Raw genomic sequence first — 18,949 nt, 5'->3', positions numbered from 1 at the left:
CACCGAGCCGACCGTCGCGCCCGCAGCCGCGCGGGTTCCGGGGCGGGAAGTTCGCGTTCTTTTGTCGGGGGCGCGGCCGTCCCCTTGCCCGGCCGTGCAGCGCGGGGCGCCGGAGGAAGAGCGGCGGGAGGTGGCGTGGCCGGGCCGGCCGGGAGGAGCGCGGCGACCCACGAGTGTTCCTGTAGTGACCGGAGCCGGGGCGCAGCGAGGTGCCGTCACGAGGCAGCAGGGCAGGGGATGTGTTAGGCACCGGGAACCAAAGGGGAACTAGAGAACCCCAGGTCACTTCCAGGCTCGTAGAGAGAAGATGGGTGCTGGTCGCTGGCGTCACTTACGGAGCACCTGCCCTGTCCCGGCGCCGACCAAGCCCGTTGGATAAGGCAGCTGGTTTAGTTTTCTGTGCCCTGTGCAGCAGGTGTTATTATTTCTTTTTTTAAAAGATGACCGGTAAGGGGATCTCAACCCTTAGCTTGGTGTTGTCAGCACCACGCTCACCCAGTGAGCTAACCGGCCATCCCTATGTGGGATCCGAACCTTTGGCCTTGGTGTTATCAGCACCGCACTCTCCCGAGTGAGCCACAGGGCCGGCCCGGTGTTATTTCTTACTTAAGGGAGTTTCGGAAGGGTAGAATAACTTGGCCTGGTCAGTTGTAGGACTAGCGCTTGTTCGGTGTCAGGCACATAGTAGGCGTTTAATAAACTATCAGTGAGCGAAGGGCCCCACGTGTCTCGATCCCACAGGGAGCCTTGAATGAAGGGCTCGATATAGCTAATGATAATGACGGCCTGTGTTGATCGAGTGCTAACTCGTGTCCCATCCTGCCAGAGTGTGTTGTATGGGTTCTCTGATTCCAGCCGGACAGCGATCTTCTGAGGTAGGTACTGATACATCCTCATTTGCGGATGCGGAAAAGGGCACAGTGAGGCCCAAGATTACAGAGCCTGTGGCCGAGAACATGAAGACGCAGGTGGTCTGGTTCCAGAGCCCGTGTTATGTCTGCGGTGGTGGTTTTAGGTTAATACAAGATCTCTTCTTAGATTCATGATTCTAAGAGTTTATTATGGATGTGCGTGATAGGGTGAGGGGCCCAGTGTCTGCCCTGCCCCACTGCTGGCTCCCTGGACAGTGTGGGTAGGCATGGGATCACTTGCAGCTAAATCTGGGAAATGGATGATGGGTCAGGGTTCACTAATTGCCAAATGGTTGAACCTGTAAAGCTCACACTTTAAACTTGTTCTTTCCTTTCCTTAATCTGTACAGGTAGTCAACACGAAAAAGAACTGCTGAGGTAGTGGAATACATCCCCCACCCCCCACTTTGTGGGTTAGTAACTGGGGGGCGCCTGGGGCTTAAATGTATATGCAGGATCACTGAGGATCAGAGCCCAGGGTGGTGCAGTTAAGGCTCTGTCCCAGCAAAGTGTCAGCAGCAGGGCCTTCCCAGGCAAATCTGTGCTTTAGTAGCATGATGGCTACTATGTATCTCTTCCTTTAATCCTTTTTTTTTTAAAATAATGTGTGCCCATGCACATAATTTGAAAAGCCAATCAGTGCTAAAAGATGTTGAAAAAAGCCACTCTCCTCCTGCCTTTCCGAGAGGCAGTAGCTACTTGTAACTTGTTAGCATTTACTTCATGTTTCTAAATATATGCTTGTGTTGTCATTTCTTTATTCACCAATTTTAGGGATTATCCATGGACTTCCACTAACGGTGGGTGATCATTTTAGTTTTCTCATTCTCTCTCTCTCTCTCATGTTTACCGTGCCCCAGTCAGAATTCATGTTCTGTTGGCCTGGTGCACAGCATCATCCGGAAATTGTCCCCATCTTTCCCTTCATCTCATGCCACTCTCTCTCTGTTTACTCCCTCATGGTTTGCAATGTAGTCTCCGGTAGCTTCCCAAGAAAGAGGCAATGAGAGGCAAACTTTTATAGCTTGCATTTGTGAAAAAGTATTTATTCTACCACCACACTTGAAGAATAAGTTTGGCTGGGCATGGAATTCCAGGTTGGAAGTCCTTTTGAACTCATGGCTTCAAAATCTTCTAGATTCCATTGTTGCTGTTGAGAAGTCCAGTTTGATTCTTAATTCTCTGTAAGTGCTATTCCACCACCAAACTGTTGGGGTCATCAATTTTCCTAGTATTCATTATGTGTTTAGTGCCAGCCTTTTTTCACTTATCATACATGGTGACTGACTATCTGTGCGATCTGGAGATTGACGCCTTTCATTGTGGGGAATTTGAGAAGATTGATTCTCTGCTCTTTTCTCCATATTCTCCTTTTCCAATTCTTCTCATTGAATGTTGAACTTTTTGTACTAGTCGTCTAACCTTTAAAAATATTTTCTCCTTGTTATGTCTTGTTCTTCTTGTTCTTTTTAAGATAATTTTTGACTTTTTTTTCCTGAATTTTCAACTTCTGCCATCATATTTTTGTGTTCTTGTTCTGTTCATTTCTTAGTACCTCCTGTTCTTGCTTTATGTACATAATATCTTTGCTCATCTCTCTTTTAATTACAGTTAAAGTTTTTTTTTTTTTCCTTTTTTTTTGTCTTTTTTCGTGTCCGGCAACGGATCGCAACCCTCGGTGCTGCGCCTGCACCTCGCTCAGCCAGTGAGCGGGAACCGGTCTGTATGTGGGATCCGAACCCTCGGCGGGAGCGCCACCGCACTCCCAAGCGGCGCACTGTAGCAGTGCGCCACCGGGCCGGCCCTAAAGTTTTTAAATTATAGATAAAATTATTAAAATGTTATTTTTTAAAATTTTATCTTGTTTTTGGCATTTTTTATATTTTCTTTGCTACTTTATCATTTGATGTCTTTTTCATGATAGAAACCTTCTTCCAGTGTGTCTGCTGATCTTTGGCCATTCAGTCATCTTTAAGAATAAGGTACTAAACACGGAAAGCTGGGTGTTTGGGGCCTTGTTTACTTGTTGCTTTGGAGGAGGATGATTGGCTGCTGTTTTTTTGTTGGCTCTCTGCAAGTGTTCCTGCCTTCTGGTCTGATTTCTGGGATGGCTTGATTTTCTTGGAGGAGGATTGGTCAATCTCTTGCCTTGTCGGTATAAGTCAGATGTTCAGGAGGTTAAAGGGCAAGGGGAAGAAGGGGGTCTTCCTATGGTTCGGTAGATAGCCTTTTCCTAATCTTTCTGTTTACAGTCTAGGCGCTCACTCCTGCCTTTTGTTGTGTCTGCTATCCCCAAATGTGATGTATTTCTGGCGGAGTTTTTACAGGGCTGAACCTGTGGTCTCCTGTGGCTACAGAAGAGCAGTGCTTGCTTGAGTGCACAGGAAGAGGACCTGAAAGTCTTAACTGTTTTCAGGTGGGTTTTTATACCCACTCCCCTTCGTAGCTACAGGCATCACCCCATCTTCTGAGCCTTCCTGTGGTTCTGTAGGGGCAGTCATCCTGCTTCTCAGCAGTAACCCCCTTTTTAAAATTTTTTCTTCCTCTGCTCTGCGGAGTGATTTAGCTTTCCTGCACTCTCCATTTTCCTATTCATGTTTCGTGTAGGGGTTTCAAACATCTCCTAGATGGAGTTTATGTTTCTCTTCCCTGCTCTCGTCTTTTCAGTCTTGAGAAGCGAATTCTCACTTACACTAAAAGCACAGTTGTCCTATGGAAAGGGCTGCCCATCTCAGAATCTTATTATGTCGTTTGTGGTGGGAAGGTTCTGGAGTCATAACAAAGGCTAGAAAGAGATATTTGTACTTCAGCTCTGATATCCAAGTGGACATCTGTGCGTAGCTTAGTTGTTTGAGATCCCACATGTGGTCAGTGCCAGAGTGGGGGCTAGAGCCCTGGTTTCCTGCTTCTGCTTCCTGTCATACCATAAAACAGTTTAGTATGTTTGACCACATTTTATTGAGTTTGTCTTGAAAATAATTTAGTTTAGAAGAACCGTATTTTGGGCTCTTCATTTTAGGAATTTTATGTTCTTTATCCTTTCATTGAATTTACCATGTTTGATGGATGCTTTTTTCCCTAAGGTAAATGGGCAGTTTGATTCCGACTAAAGTTGCTCATTCAACAAACCACATAGGGAATAGTTATTAGAGCCCAGTTAATTTGGCCAACGGCAGGTACGATACAGAAAGCATCAGTTCCAGAATTGAGAAGTCCCCTTACTTACTGTTTTGTTTTTATTTAACTTTTAATATTTTCACATATTAAAAAAAAAAAATCTCTTTGAAGGTTTTGGATTTCGAAAAACAAAAGCTGTAAGTTGTTCCTTTAACTCGTTGGGGGTGGCGTTTCCTTTGAGATGGTGTCTTCCTAAAATAAGAGATCACTTTCCAGTAACCTCACTGTCAGTTGGTATTTTATTTTGGAAAAATTTTTGGACTGCTTTCTGTATTCTGCGTTTAATAGGTTGGTAAGATCTGATCACAGTCTATTTATTTATTTATTTTTAAAAGATGACTGGTGAGGGGATCTTAACCCTTGACTTGGTGTTATCAGCACCACACTCTCCCAAGTGAGCCACAGGCCGGCCCCTATTGATTTATTTAAAGATTAAAAATTATTATTATTTTTTGTTGCTGGCCGGTATGGGGATCTGAAAGATCACAGTATATTTATTTTGACTTTTTTTTTTTGTCAGCTGGCTGATATGGGGATCTGAACCCCTGACCTTGGTGTTATCAACATCAAGATCACAGTATATTTAAAATGCTGTTTCCAAGGAATTGATAAGCATTTATTGAGCACCTTCTATTTATAAAGTGCTATTCTAAGTGTTTGTAAGAGGATATACAAGTTTTTTTAAAAAGATGACTGGTAAGGGGATCTTAACCCCTGACTTTTTATTTTATTTTATTTATTTTTATTTATTTTTGACCGGTAAGGGGATCACAACTCTCGGCTCGGTGTGGTCCACACCACGCTCAGCCAGTAAGCACACCGGCCATCCCTATATAGGATCCGAACCCACGGCCTCGGCTCAACTAGTGCCGCACTCTCCCGAGTGAGCCACGGGGCCAGCCCTTTAACCCCTGACTTAATGTTGTCAGCACCACGCTCTCCCAAGTGAGCTAACCAGCCATCCCTACATAGGGATCCGAACCTGTGGCTTTGGTGTTATCAGCCCCACACTCTCCCAAGTGAGCTACCAGCTGGCCCTGGATATATAAGTTTTTGAGATTGGTCCCTGATTTCACAAAATTTAAAAGTGTAATAGAGCAAATATTACTGAGTAGGAAATGAGATGGGATCAGTTAAAAGTAAACAGGGAAAGTCTGCCATATTGCACTAGTTGCTGTGTTCATGTGTTGGGAAAAGCTCCTTAAGGAAGATAAGCTAGTCTGGGTCTTAAAGGAGGTAAGACATGAATTGGAATGGCAAGGTATACAGTATGTACATTAAAAAAAATTAGGCATTTTAGCAAATTTAGAAAACTGAAATCTAGAATCCTTAGAACACCAAATATTTGTTATCTTTTTTTTTTTTTTTCCCCCTTAATCCTCAGGAGTGCACACATTCATATTTACAATTGGCTTTAGGCTGGCTGGTTGCTCACTTGGTTAGAGAATGGTGTTGATAACACCAGTGTCCAGGGTTTGATCCCCATACTGGCCAGCTGTCGTCCCACCCCCAAAAAGGTTGAGTTGGCTATAATCAGTAATTATGTGCCATTTGTATTTTCCTCTTTCATGTGTTGTCTTGCATGTATTCATGTCTTTAACATTTTAAGTAGCTACATGGTGTCTTACATGTAGATGTCTCAGTATCATTGGTTGTGATTTGGGTGAGGTCTGCTTCCTTTGGCACACCGTGGAATTACTAGGTCAGAAGGGGTGAGTGGCATGAGATGAAGCTGGAGAGGCAGGGCGAGGTTATACAGGGCCTGTTGCCATGGTAACAGGTTGGGATGTTTCATAAGCACTGTAGACAGTCATTGAAGGATTTTAGGCACAGAATGATATTATAAAAAGATGACCCTGCTTTGTGGAGAGTGCATTGAAGGGAGACCATAGTGGAAGCTGGGGCCAGCGAGTAGGCTTGGGACAGGTGGCACAGGTGGAGATGCAGAGGGACTGGTGGATTGAGTCAAGGTATAGATGTTTAAGCTTAATTTTTTGAGTAGGTAGGACAGTTACATGGTTCAAAATGCAAAAAGTGTAAAATGAGATGTCTCTGTCCCTTGTACCCTGGTTACTCAATACCTCTCTTGGCAGGTCACCAGTATTATAATTATTGTGCATCCTTCAAGATATTTATGAATATACAAGCAAATGCATATACAGATATTTTAGGCTTATTAGACCACTCTGTCATACTACCTGTGTTTTTAGGCTTTTTATTGTGGAACTTTTCAAACTCATTCAAAAGTAGATATGGTAGTATAACGCACACCATTACCTGTCCCCAGCGTGAACAGTTATCTCCTCATGGCCAGTCTTGTTTCATCTGTACCTACATTACTCCCCACACCATCCACAATTATTTTGAAGCAGTTTTCAGATGTATTTCGTCTGTGAATATTTCAGCTAATATGAGTATTTTAGTCAATAAATGTCCAGTCAGTGTTCACATTTCTTATTTCAGTTCAAATTAGGAACAAAATATAGTCTATTCATTGCTCTTGGTAGATACCTCTTAAATTTCAATGTATTGATTTCTCTTCCATGTCTTTTTTTTTAAATTGAATTATAATTGATTATACATATTTTTGGGATTCAGTGTTGACATCTGTTGATCAAATCAATATTATTAGTATGTATATTGTTACAAATTGTACTTATTCTTTATGCCCCTTGTCTGGTCTCTCCCTATCCCCCTCTCCCTGTCTCCCCACAATTGATAACCCTAGATTTCTTCTCTCCCTTTGAAAGAGTAGTGGTTACTTTGTTGATTTGTTGCCTAGATGATCTGTCCAATGCTGAAAAGTGTGTTCAGATCCCCCAATATTATCATAGAGCAGATGCTTCTTCTGTCACTCTATAATGAGCTTTGTGGAGAGAGACATCATTTTCTTTTCTTTGGTCTCTGCTGGTGACTCTCCTTGCATTCCAGTGGCTGGCGGACTCCAGTGGCTGGTGGACCATCTGCGTGGTGGTTGTGATGTCTAGCCATTTTTGCGGCAGCCATGGTGGCTGTGGTGGGCCATCGACATGGATGTGATGTTTTTGGCATACTCCTTGACGCTGGTGGTGTGCCTGGTTGTGGGCAGGGGGTCCAGTCCCAGGCTTCTTGTCTCGGACCCCCAGGCGGGGCCCCAAGGTGCTGGAGGTGTCTCTTCCATGTCTTTATTTTTTCTCTTGCAGTTAAGTTTTGAAGGTGATGGCTTATTTGTCCCAGAGTGTCCCATAGCCTGATTTTGCTGATTTCATTCTTTTTTTTTGGGGGGGGGGCAGCTGGCTGGTACAGGGAATGAACTGATTGCGTTCTTATGGTGGTGTTTAACATGTTCCTCGGTCCCTATGTTTCCTGTCATTGATACTTAAGGTCTAGACCTGCTGCTGTCCAATATGATAGCCACTAGCCACATGTGGCTCTTGAGATGTGGTTAGTGTGAATTGAGATGTGCTGTAAGTGCAAAATACACAGGATTTCAAAGACTTAGTGCAAAATGAGAATGTATGAGTATCACGTTAATACTTTTAAAAAATGTTGATTACATGTTGAAATACAGTATTTTGGATATATTGGGTTAGGTAAGGTATTATTAAAAGTAGTTTGACATGTTTCTAATTACTTTTTAAAAATTTGGTTACTAGAAGATTTGAAATTACACCCATGCTCACTCTTGTGGCTCACATTATCTTTTGGTTAGACAGTGCTGGTCTAGAGGCTCCATCAGATGCAGGTTTTGTCTTTTTTTTTTTTCTTTTTCTTTAGCAAGAGTATATCATAATTGGTATTGAGTTCTTTTATCAGTAGGCATAAGTCTGATTGTCTTGATTTGTGATGTTAACAGTTATTGATACTCATTGCTCAGAACCATTAGCTCATTAGGGTTGGAGAATGGCGGTCTTTCTTCATTTATTAGCTGGAGTCTTCCATAAAGAAGAAGCAGTTACTATGAAGTACAATTCATGAGGGAAAGGAAGGGTAGATTCTGATACTCCATGGAAAGCACCCGACATGTGGTGACATCCTAGTAAGTGCTTGCCTAAGAAAGACCAAGAGGGTTCTCTCTGTCCTGTGTATTTTGGAAATTATTTACTAATTGATTGTTAAGATTATTTCACACTTGGAGTCTAGGTTCCCCCATGCCTGAGCAGATTCTAGGGCTAGTATTTAGGCTTAGAGAGCCTTGGTTGCTTCCTCATGGAATTTGCCTGTGTTCTGTGAGCTCCTTGAAGACTAGGGTGAAGAAAAATGCAAATCATTATGGCCCATTGAAAGGTCAAGTCTTCCCCTACGTCCCACTCAGGTCTCCCCCTTTATTGTCCTTCTCTTACAGAAGTGGTCTGCTAGGTTCTGTCATTAAAGCTTTGTAATATCTGTCCCCATACCTTAACCAAATTCAGTAATGATAAGACTTTTTAAAAATTATTTATTTATTTAATTTTATTTATTTATTTATTTAAAAAGATGACCGGTAAGGGGATCTTAACCCTTGATTTTGGTGTTGTCAGCACCACGCTCAGCCAGTGAGCAACCGGCCATCCCTATATGGGATCCGAACCCGGGGCCTTGGTGTTATCAGCACCGCACTCTCCCGAGTGAGCCACCGGGCCGGCCCAAGACTTTTTTTTTTAAAGGTGACCGGTAAGGGGATCTTAACCCTTGACTTGGTGTTGTCAGTACCACACTCTCCCAAGTGAGTGAACCGGCCATCCCTATATAGGATCTGAACCCGTGGCCATAGTGTCATCAGCACCGCACTCTCCCGAGTGAGCCACGGGCTGGCCCACGATAAGACCTTTGAACAAAAAATGAAGACTGTTTTTGGGGCAATTTTATTGATGTATGACACATATAGAAAAAATGTATTATGTATATATTTTCATACTTGTACGCAGTATCTAGATCAAGCAAGGAACATTTCAGAACCTCAGAAGCCTCCTTGTGGACCTTACTGTTTACCCTGCACATCCCCAAGGTTAATTGCTATCTTGACTTCTGATACCTTGATTAGTTTAGCCTGTTTCTGAACCTTATATAAAGGACATCATGCAGTGTGTACTCATGTCTGGCTTTTTTTGCTCAACATTATATTTCCAAGATTTATCTGTGTTGCTCTGTACTGTTGTAGATTGTTTATTCTCATCACCGTATGATATTCCATTGTCTGGATATACCCCAGTTTCTTTATTTGTTGTACTATATGTGGACATTTGGGTTGTTTCCAATTTTTTTTTTTTTCCTTTTTGTTTTTTTTACTGACCGGTAATGGGATCGCAACCCTCGGTGTTGTGCCTGTACCGGGGACTGGCGATGGGATCGCAACCCTTGGTGTTGCGCCCACACCGTGCTCAGCCAGTGAGCGGGAACCGGTCTCCACATGGGATCCGAACCCTTGGCGGGAGCGCTGCCGTGCTCCCAAGCGGCGCACTCTCCAGTGCACCACTGGGCCAGCCCCCAATTTTTGGATATTCATATACCCACTTACACCTTTGGCACGTGATGCCAAAGAGATGTGGTGGCAGAGACATCCTAAGGAGAGAAGGTGGGGGCCGAAATGACAGTGGTCAGAGTTGGTGGCAAGAGCTGCAGGAGAAGCAGACCAGGAAGTGGTGCTGTGGATGCCCAGTGGAGGGAGAGCTCTGACCAGCTTTGCGGAGGAGTTGGTGTGCGCAGGGCTTGGCAGAACACCCGATGGGGGTGAGGAGGCCAGGTGTTCGGAGTTTGTAGAGTGTTACAGACAGGCGCTAAGGTTGGGAGCAGCGATGGGGGTTGCTGTGTGCTTTGTTGAGAGACAGTAATTTTGGGTGATGGGTGTTGGACTTTTCAGCAGTGGGTTTTTGTTTGGTTGACATGCTGAATGGTGGACTCAGAGGAGGTATGGCAGGTGGGACAGCAGACGGCACGCATTAGTTCTACTCTGCAGCCCGTCTCAAGTGTCCTCAGTAGAGCAGCGAGGTCTCATGCAACTGACCATATCGGCCCCTGTAGGGTCCGTTTACTCGAAGGGTGCGCTTTTACCTGTTTGCAGAAGCTTCAGTAGTGACCCGCGTGTGGTGATTATGAGGGTGGTTGGTGATTTTTTTTCAGTGCTGTTGTGAGTCAGGTACTTTAGTAAGTGGTTTATGTGGAGTGTTTACTTAATTCTTACAGCAAGCCTAACAGGCAGCGTTTCTCCATTGGAGAAGTCCCAATTTCTCCTTGCCAGTGTTTTTAGCCAGGTAATCAGGGGGATCTTTTGGGTCACAGAGTAGCAAAAAAGTTGAACTTCTTTAAGAGTCAGAGAAACGGTTAAATGCAAGCTTTCTATCCACAAACTATCTTAGCGGCAAACCAGGGACATGAGAAGAGGGGGCATGGTTGTTCCTGAATGTGCCAGTGACACTCGAGTGCACTCCCGTGTGCAGTTGTTTTGTCCAGCCTGGGGTGCGGATGCTTGCCCCTTGGGCACCCGCTGCAGCCTGCAGCAAGAGTCACCCAGCCTTCCCTTGCATGGCTTGGTCAGGGGAAATTTGAGGCATCAACAAGGAGCATATGACCCCAACCACTTGTTTGGTTTTTCTCTTGTATAATTTCTGTCTCCTTTTCTTTGCCCTGTCTGCTGTGAGCCATTTGATCGTCGTGCAGGGCAGCGGGTGGTATCTAGTGTGGTCCAGGTTGCTCGTTCCCTTGTGCTCTATGTTTCTATTTCCTTTTATTTTAGATCACTTAATTTTGCTTTGTAAGGTTTGTGTGTATAACAGAAACAGGTCACTGCTGGCCTCCTCCTCAGCTCTCTCTGTCTTTTCCCCTTGTTCCCACTGTGGCAGAGGCTGAGGGCTGCTGGAGGAAACAGCATGATTCTTGCTCTCGAGAAGGCCTCGTGGTGGACACAGATGTGTCTTTCAGAGCAGCTATTGGACTCTCATGTGCTTGGCACTTATCGTCTGCATAGGTGGGGAAGGAAGGGCAGCAGTAACGGAGGGATGCTTGTAGGCCGAGGTCACAGGCTCCCCATTTAGGGATAATGCCTGCCCTTGTGGCTGTTGTGCTGCTTTGTTTTGTTTTTGCTGCTGTGTGGACTGTGACAGACTTCTCCTGCTCTTGCTTGCGTTCAAACTTCCCTCCTCAAGGCATGCAGCCTTTCTTTTGGCTTTGTCATGTTGGACCAAGATTCTGGGCAGCCTCCCCTTCTCAGTTCAGATCTCTGGAGTCCAGTGTGTGGGTCAGTGTGGCACCACCTGTGTGCACTGTGGAGTAGCACAGCAGGTGTCCAGAAGGGTCAGGCAGCAGACCCAGCACAGTTGCAGCCTCTTGTGTGCCCTGTCCTGCCTAGAGGGGCTGGGCACTGGGGCAGGAGGACTTTGCTGAGAGGTGCCTGCCTGTTGAGCAGGACCTGAAAAAATACATGACACTTGCCGGGTAGAGAACTAGGGCCTTTAAAATCCTTGGGGATTGGGACTGAGGCTGCCTCCAGGGGGGGTGGGGGAGGGGCGGGTGGCTCCCAGTGAGGTGGAGCCTGGTGGTGTCCAGACTTCTCTGTTCTGGGGTGGTGGCGGATGCAGCAGGCATGGGAGGAAGAGAAGAGCTTGCTTGCTCTCTCCTACTGCCTGAAGCTTTAAGGGCCAGTGACCTGAAGGGAGGACAGGATGTAGGTTGGCTGGGCATTGTTAACCAAATTTATCTACTGTCCTTGTTTCTTGTGATGAAATTTGTAAAGACAGAACATTGTCTGCTTTGTGAATATAGTCTGTGACAATTTTGTCTTTACGACTATTTGTAAGTGACAAAGACTTCATTTGGTAGATTGTAATTGCTTTAGTTATTTTAAGAAGAATTGTCTTGAACTGATTTGTTTTAATTTATGAGCAGTTAGTCAATGAATGCAGACTATTTGGGGTGGCACAATTGAGGTAAAACTTTTTAATTTTAAGATCAACATCAGAACTTTCAGATCCTGACATTCTGGAATGTGTGTGAACTACTCCTGAGTATATGAAGGGAGCCAACAAATCTCCTTCTTTAGGTCATCACCTGTGTTTTCTCCTGGAATATTGCTTTTGTGTTTTGCTTTATTTTCTTTGCTTTCGTATGATGTCCAGAATTATTAATATGTTGCAAAGAATGCTGTCCTCAGTAGTTGCAGAGAAGACTGTGAATAGGTGGTTTGACACTTTCAGTGAAGACGAGACCCTTCTGTAGTTAAGAGTGCTTTCTCTGTGATGGGCATACTCTGACCACTTTACCTGTTTTCACTAGTTTGTCAAGCAGGGCTTCTGGTTAGGAACTACTGTCCCTTGCCTTACAGATGAGACTGAGGCCAGGGAGGTGGAGTCACCGTCCTAAGATCACCTGATGTTTTCTAGAGAAGGCCAGAGTGCTGTGGTGCAGTGGTGATGTGTGGAGGACAGAGGGATGCGGAGCCAGGGGGCAGACCCTGTAAAGCCTTGTCCTGACTCTGAGTGGGATGAGTAGCTTCCGGGGGGGGGAGGATTGGGTAGAGGGGTGACTGCTCTGGCTGCCTGTGAGGGGCAGGGGTGGGCACTGGAAGACCTCCAGGAGACATTGAAGAAGTACTGGTGAGATGGTGAGAGTGTGGATAAGGTTGGTAACAGACGAGGTACTAAGAATTGGTCAGATTCTGGATAAAGTTGAGAGAAGAGCAAAAAGGAGTAGGTGAGTGTCTTAGTTTGGTGCTGCTGTAACAGATTATCTGAGACAGGGTAATTTATACTGAGCATAGACTTATTGATTCATAGTTCTAGAAGCTGGAAGTCCAATATTAAGGTGCCGACATCTGGCAAGGACCTTCCTGCTGTGTCTTCACATGGCAGAAGGAGATGTGGCCTGAGAGAGGGAGGGAGAGGGAGGGAAGGGGGCTAAACTTGCCCTTTTATAATGGCATTAGTCTTACCCATGATGGCAGTATCCTAATCACCTCAAAGGTCTTAGCCTTTTTTTTTTTTGTTTGTTTGTCAGCTGGCCAATGTGGGGATCTGAACCCTTGATCTTGGTGTTGTAACCCCGTGCTCTAACCAGCTGAGCTAACCGGCCAGCCCCTCTTAACCTCTTACTACTGTTATACTGGTAATTAAATTTCAACACGAGTTTTGGAGGAGACGAACATTCAAACCATAGCAGTGAGTAAAAGAAATCGGGGAGTCTTTTGGCTTGAACACCTGAAAGAATGTTGTCATTTATTGAGATGGGGAAGTCTGCAGGAGCAGCAGGTTTAGGGGAGAGATGAAGGGGCCTGTTAGACTGTCAGGTGTGCAAGTGAAATAGGTGTGTTCACAGAGTTCAGAAGAGAGGCCAGGCCTGCACCTGGTTCAGAAGAGGGCTGGGGAGTTCCAGGACCCCTGAAGACCACGAGGACCAGGAGAAGCCAGCCAAGAGACACTGAAATAGCAGGAGAACTTGAGCAAGAGCTTGAAAGAAATTTTTGTAAGAAGATAGAGTGATTAACTCTGTTAGCGGTGCTAAGAGTATGGGATAAAATCTGAGAACTGACCCTTGGATTTGGCAATGAGGTCACTGGTGACTTTGGGAAGCACTTTATTTTATAATTTATTTATTTACTTACTTTTCTTTCTTGGGAAGCACTTTAATTGCATTATATAACTTAATTTTACCATCATCATATGTGGTAGGTGATATGCTCTCTAGTGTTTCGGTGACTTTCCCATATGGCTAATACTGATTGATTGGAGCCAGTTCTGCCCCAGGCCCACATGGAAGGTGCTTTGGAAGGGCCTTCTAGGCTGCGGGGGAAGGTTGAGAAGAAATCATAGAGAGTAAATTGAATAGGTATCAACCCTTCAGTGCTAATACAACTTGAAAATGCAGAGCAGATGATTGTAGCAAGACTTAGCCTGAGTCTCCATGGTGGCGTGGAAAGCTGGGCATGGTTCTCCCAGGCCTCAGCCTTCTGCTGTGACAGGGGAGGTGAGCATGCCCTGCTTTGTAATTGTGAGAGACCAGCGAGAAAGTGTGTGTGATAAACCTGTTGAGCGATTATGAAGTGTCTTTATATTGAGACAACTTGTTTAGGCGTTTTGTGAATGTTTCTTCTATCATCTTCCTGGGATATAGTGTCACATGGGGCAAGGAGCTAACTGAGGTAGGCTGACAGAGCTTGTGGAGACCATACTAAGCTTTCTTGTCCTGTCCGAGGGTGGTGGGAGGGTTTTAAGGTGGGGAGTGACTTGAGGTCGTTCTGGCTCTGGTGAGGAATGGATTGCAGGGACTGCAGCGTGCAGTGGAGGAGGCAGATGCACATGTGATGTGGTGGATAAGGAGGGCTCCAGCATAACCCCTGGACTAGGCCTGGGCCAGGCGCTGGGCTTCTGCTTGAACCACAGGGTGGGTGGCGGTGCCGTTCACCAAGACACGTTACAGACGTGCTCAGGTCGACTCTGGGCTGGTTGATTTCAGGGAAAGCAAAGTTTTTCTGTAAAGGCCGGATAATAAATGTTTGAAACTTTGTGCACCAAGAAGCAAAATCAAGGATAACTCCACAGATTTTTATTGACAAAAGTCAACATTTTATTTGTGATACAGATCTGCTAATCAGAAGAATAAAATTTGGGGGGTTCAAAAGTTTTCCCTGTCATAAAAATTATTGGAAATGTTCACGTGTAATCTGTAATGCTGATTTTTTATATTTCATCATCTTTTTGTGTGGTTGGCCAGTATGGGGATCCGAACCCTTGACCTTGGTGTTATAACACTGTGCTCTAACCAACCGAGCTAACTGGCCAACCCTGTATTTTATCTTTGATAGTGTCTTCACACTGATAGATATTCCCAAATACCAGTCCAGGAGCATATGATTTATTTTTATTGAGATGTAATTTATATACCATAATATTCCCAAATACCAGTCCAGGAGCATATGATTTATTTTTATTGAGATGTAATTTATATACCGTAAAACACATTTTTTTTTCCTTTTTGTCTTCTTTCGTGACCGGCAACGGATCGCAACCCTCAGTGTCGCGCCCGTACCGGACCGGGACCGGCAACGGGATCGCAACCCTCGGTGTTGCGCCCGCACCTCGCTCAGCCAGTGAGCGGCCAGTCTGTATGTGGGATCCGAACCCTTGGCGGGAGCGCCGCCGCGCTCCCAAGCGGCACACTGTAGCAGTGCGCCACTGGGCCGGCCCATAAAACACATTTTTAAAGCGTGCAATTCAGTCTTTTTTTTTTGTATATTTACAGAGTTGTTCAACCATCACCACAACCTAATTCTAGAACAGTTCCATCACTCCAAAAAGAAACCTTGTACCCAATTAACAGTTATTTCCTATTTCTGCCTCCCACCAGCCCCTGGCAACCACTGATTTACTTTCTGTATCTGTGGACTATCTTCGTTCATTTAGTGTAATGTTTTCAAGGTTCATCCATGTTTTAACATGTATTAGTATTTTACTCCTTTTTATGGCTGAATATTTCATTGTGTGGATATAGCACATTTTGTTTATCCATTCATCAGTTGGTGAGCATTTGGGTTGATTCCACTTTTTTGGCCATTATAAATAATGCTCCTGTGAACATTTGTGTACAGGTTTTTGTGTGGACCTTTCTTTTAAATTCTCGTAGGCCTGAGGGCCGGCCTCTGGCTCACTTGGGAGAGTGTGGTGCTGACAACACCAAGGCTATGGGTTTGGATCCGGCAACGGGATCGCGACCCTCGGTGTCGCACCCGCACCTCGCTCAGCCAGTGAGCGGGAACCGGTCTGTATGTGGGATCCGAACCCTCGGCGGGAGCGCCGCTGCGCTCCCAAGCGGCGCACTGTAGCAGTGTGCCACCGGGCCGGCCCTTATTATTCTTTTTGATTACAGCTATTTAGTGAGTGTGAAGTGGTATGTCATTGTGGTTGTCCTGTCTAATTGCCTAATCCATGTCAAGAAGTTTATGTTTTCTTTTAAGAGTTTTATAGTTTTAGCTCTTACTTTTAGGTCTTTGATCCATTTTTTTTTTTTTAAAAAGATGACCGGTGAGGGGATCTTAACCCTTGACTTGGTGTTGTCAGCACCAGGCTCAGCCAGTGAGCCAACCGGCCATCCCTATATGGGATCCGAACCCGCGGCCTTGGTGTTATCAGCACTGCACTCTCCCGAGTGAGCCACGGGCCGGCCCCCTTTGATCCATTTTGAGTTAATTTTTATATATGATGTGAGGTAGGGTTCCAATTTCATTCCTTTGCTTGTGGCTATCCAGTTGCCTCAGAACTATTTATTGAAAAGACTATTTCTCAATGGGATTGTCTTGGTGTCCTTGTTGAAAATCAGTACATAAATGTGAAGTTTACTTCTCGATTTTCAATTCTGTTGCACTGATCTATATGTGTGTCTTTATGTCAATACTACCTTGTCTTGATTATTGCCACTAAATAATTAGTAAGTTTTGAAATGGGGAAGTGTGAATCCTCCAACTTTGTTCTACTTTTTCATGATTGTTTAGGCTCTTATGGTTGCCTTACATTTTCATCTGAATTTTAGGATTAGGTTGTCAATCTCTGAAAAAAAATCCTTTCATATGCTCCTGGACTGGTATTTGGGAACATCTATCAGTGTGAAGACATTTTCAAAGATAAAATACAGGGTTGGCCAGTTAGCTCGGTTGGTTAGAGCACAGTGTTATAACACCAAGGTCAAGGGTTTGGGTCCCATACTGGCCAACCACACAAAAAGAAGATAGAATACAAAAAAATCAGCATTACAGATTACAGATGAACATTTCCAATAATTTTTATGATATGGAAAACTTTTGAATCCCCAAAATAGGAATTATGTTGAATATTTAGATCAATTTGGGGTATTGCCATCTTAACATTAAGTCTTCCAATCTATGAACACATGATGTGTGTCCATTTAGTTAAGTCTTTAATTTCTTTTAACAATGTTTTCATGTAAAGGTCTTGCACTTATTTCTTAGAAATAAGTATTTTAGTTTTGATGCTATTGTAAATGGAATTGTTTTTTTAATTTCATTTTTAGATTGCAATTGTATAGCCATACAATTTATTTTTGTATATTAATCTTGTATCCTGTAACTTTGCTGAACTTGTTTATTAGCTCTATCGGGTTTTTTTTTTTTTTTTTTGGGGGGATTCCTTGGGATTTTCCGTAGACAAGATCATGTCATCTGGGAATAGAAATAGTTTACACCTGTTTCTCACCCCTCCTCCACCCCACCCCTTGCCTAATTTCCCTGGCTGTAACCTCTAGTAAAATGTTGAATGGAAATGATGATAGCTGACATCCCAACATCCCAGTTCAGTCTCATTCCTGTTAGGGGAAAGCTTTCAGTGTTGTTTTATTTATTTATTTTTTGGTGGCTGGTATGGAGATTGAACCCTGGACCTTGGTATAATCGTACACCGCACTCTAACCTACTAACTGAGTTAACTGGCCAGCCCTGCTTTCAGTCTTTCACCATTAAGTGTGATGTTAGTTGTGAGCTTTTCCATAGCTGTCCATTTTTAGGTTGAAGAAATTCCCTTTAAAAAAAACACACAAAAAAGATGACTGGTAAGGGGATCTTAACCCTTAGCTTGGTGTTGTCAACACCGTGCTCTCTGAAGTGAGCTAACTTAACCAGCCAACCCCATATAGGTATCTGAACCCGTGGCCTTGGTGTTATCAGCACCACACTCTCCCAAGTGAGTCACGGGCCAGCCCAAGAAATTCCCTTTTATTCCTACTTTGTTGAGTGTTTTAAATCACAGAGTGGTGTTGGATTTTGTCAAACATTTTTTCTGCATCTGTTGAGATGATTACATGTTTTTTCCCCCTTATCAGTGTGGTGTATTACATAGATTTTCTTATGTTGAACCAGCTCTGGATTTCTGCAGTAAATCCATTTAGTTATGCTATCTAATTCTTTTTACGTCTTGATGGATTTGGTTTGCTAATATATCTATATCTAGATCTAGATCTATTTTTGGTGGCTGGCCTGTATGGGGATCCAAACCCTTGACCTTGGTGTTCTAACACTGATCTAACCAGCTGAGCTAACTGCTCAGCCTGATTTGCTAGTATTTTGTTGAGGATTTTTGTAACTATATTCATAAGGGGTGTTATGTTGGTCCACAGTTTTTTTTTTTTTTAATGTCTACTGGCTTCATAGGGTGAGTTGAGAAGTGTATTCCCCTATTCTGTTATTGGAAGAGTTTGTGAAAGATTGGTGTTATTTCTTCTCTAAATGTTTGGTAGAATTCACATGTGGAGCTATTTGTCCTGGGCTTTTTTTTTGTTGGAGGTTTAAAAATTATTAATTTAATGTCTATACTTGTTATAGATGTTTGGGTTTTCTGTTTCTTCCTGAGTCAGTTTTGGTGTTTTGGTCTTTTTACAAATTTGTTCATTTCTCAGTTATTTAATTTGTTATACAGTTGATTATAATATTCCCTATAATCCTTTTTATTTTTGTAAGGATTGTTCGTAGTATTCCCTCTTTTATTCTTGGTTTTAGAAATTTGAGTCTTTATCTTTTTTAGGTCAGTTAAGCTAAAGATTTGTGACTTACACTGAACTTTTCAAAGAAGCAACTTTTTTTTTTTTTTTTTTTTGTCTTTTTTCGTGTCCGGCAACGGATCGCAACCCTCAGTGTCGCGCCCGTACCGGACCAGGACCAGCAATGGGATCGCAACCCTCGGTGTTGCGTCCGCACCTCGCTCAGCCAGTGAGCGGGAACCGGTCTGTATGTGGGATCCGAACCCTCGGTGGGAGTGCCACCATGCTCCCAAGCGGCGCACTGTAGCAGTGCGCCACCGGGCCGGCCCCAAAGAAGCAACTTTTGATTTTCTTGGTATTCATTGTTTTTCTGTTTTCTATTTCATATACTTTTATTCTAATGTCTTTCTGCTTACCTGGGGTTTAGTTTGCTA

General features: G+C 43.9%; 1 protein-coding gene across 1 annotated transcript in view; it reads left to right on the top strand.

Annotated features, from left to right (window-relative positions):
• EHMT1 (euchromatic histone-lysine N-methyltransferase 1) overlaps nucleotides 1-18,949 on the top strand; it is a 204,400-nt gene that overhangs the window by 3,144 nt on the left and 182,307 nt on the right. The window lies entirely within an intron of this gene.

This window comes from Galeopterus variegatus, unplaced genomic scaffold, assembly GCF_000696425.1.
Source record: "Galeopterus variegatus unplaced genomic scaffold, G_variegatus-3.0.2 Scaffold1373, whole genome shotgun sequence".
Taxonomy (NCBI): Eukaryota; Metazoa; Chordata; class Mammalia; order Dermoptera; family Cynocephalidae; genus Galeopterus; species Galeopterus variegatus.
Note: the sequence above shows the minus strand (reverse complement) of the source record. Positions and strands in the feature narration are given on the sequence as shown.